This window comes from Tupaia chinensis, unplaced genomic scaffold (assembly GCF_000334495.1).
Source record: "Tupaia chinensis unplaced genomic scaffold, TupChi_1.0 Scaffold000201_2, whole genome shotgun sequence".
In the NCBI taxonomy this organism is placed as follows: domain Eukaryota; kingdom Metazoa; phylum Chordata; class Mammalia; order Scandentia; family Tupaiidae; genus Tupaia; species Tupaia belangeri.
In genome coordinates this window covers 821,527-823,448 of record NW_006159677.1, presented here as the reverse complement: position 1 = coordinate 823,448, position 1,922 = coordinate 821,527, and positions in this window count along the sequence as shown.

The window sequence follows — 1,922 nt, the reverse complement described above, 5'->3', positions numbered from 1 at the left end:
TGTCATTCAGGGGACCAGCAGGTGGCATGGTGGTTAATGTGCTGGACACTCCCATAGACAACCATGGCTCGAGGCCCGGACCTAGCGGTTTGCTTTCTCTCTGGTCAAATTAAAATAAATGAATGAATAAATACAATGAAATAATTCTTAAAAAAGAAAATGTCTTTCAGAAATACCATACTATGAATGACCGCGACTGCGAAGTAAGGAAAACCTTGCCCAAACCAGATGGCTAGTGCTTCTTCCAGCTAAGGAGGTAGAAGTGATTCTAGAAACTTCAGTGGTGGTCATGGAGGCTTTGGTGGCAGCCACGGTGGTGGTGGATACAGTGGAAGTGGGGATGGCTATAATGGATTGACACAAGCAGTTTTGGAGGTGGAAGCTACGATGAATTTTTTGACTATTTCAACAATTAATCTTCAAATTTTGAACCTATGTGGGACCAGCATTTAGCATAATGGCTATGTCGCTGGATGCCCATGCAGTCAACCGTGGTTCAAGTCCCAGACCTGGTGGCTTAAACTCATGCCGGGCACGTGTGTGTGTGTGTGTGTGTGTCCGAGATCCTAAGAGGAGAATGGAGGAGAAGGGATTGAGGTGTGGCCATCCCTTCTGGGGGGTGCTTTCTCACTTTCTGTCTCTGTCTTTCTGGCGAGTGCACATCCTATAGCAAAAACCTCTCCTAAAAAATAAAATAACAAATAAAAAGTGGATACCAACATGGGATCAGCAGGTGGCGTGGTGGTTAAGGTGCTGGACACTCCCACATGGCTGACCATGGTTCAAGTCCCAGACTTGGTGGCTTCCTTTCTCACTTTCCCTCTTTCTCTCTGTGTGTGTCTCTCTCTGGTCAAAGTAAAATAAATGAATGAATAAAATTTTTAAAAAGTAATAAATTTTAATAAAATGGATACCAGCAAGGTAGTGTATGCTCTGTGATGCTGCTAACAGGAACAATTTGCCATTCAGGTTGTATGGTGGTTAAGGTAGCTAGATACCACATGGCAGATGGTGTGGTTTGAGTCCCGGACCTGCTAGCTTGAAAAACATGGCGGGCATGTTTGCATGCATGCCCAAAATTCTGAGATCAGAATGAAGAAGAAGGAATGCAGTTTGCTATTTCGTATTTGTTTATTGCCTTAGAGAGTCCAGAGAGATAGAAGGTAAGAGACGGGGAAAGTCCAAAAGCCCTCCCTGAGGGAAAATAGTCACATTGCAATCCCTTCTCCATTTCTCGTTTTGAGATCTGGGACTCTCACATAATGTGAACTCCATGTTTTCCATGCCCCCATGCTTCATGCTGGAACCACATAGCTGGCCATGTGGGATCCAGTGACCTTTATTGCCACACCACCGGCTGTCCCAAACAGTCACATCGTCAAAGTGAAACTAAGATATTGTGTTCTACCCAATTGAGAGGAAGATGAAAATAAAACTTAGACTTATCTTTTTTTTTTTTTTTTTGGAGAGATTTTCACTGTAGGGCGCGTGCGCTCGCCAGACAGACAGAGAGAGACATAGAGACAGAAAGCAAGAAATCACCCCCCAGAGGGGATGGTCACACCACAATCCCTTCTCCTCCATTCTCCTCTCGGGATCTTGGGCACGCACGCACATGCGCCTGGCGTGAGTTTTAAGCCACCGGGTCTGGGACACGAACCGCGGTCGACTACGTGGGAGTCCAGCAACATAGCCATTATGCTAACTGCTGGTTCCCAACTTAGACTTATCTTGATGAAAATAAAATCACCCCTGGGGGGGTGATTTCTCACTTTCTGTCTCTATCTCTCTCTGTTTTTCTGGCAAGCACATGTGCCCTATAGCAAAACCTCTCCAAAAAAAAAAAAAAATGTTTACGTCACTTGCTTTGCCTCAGCCTTTTTTCTCTTTAAAATTATTTTTTCAGAAATTTTGTTCTGTAG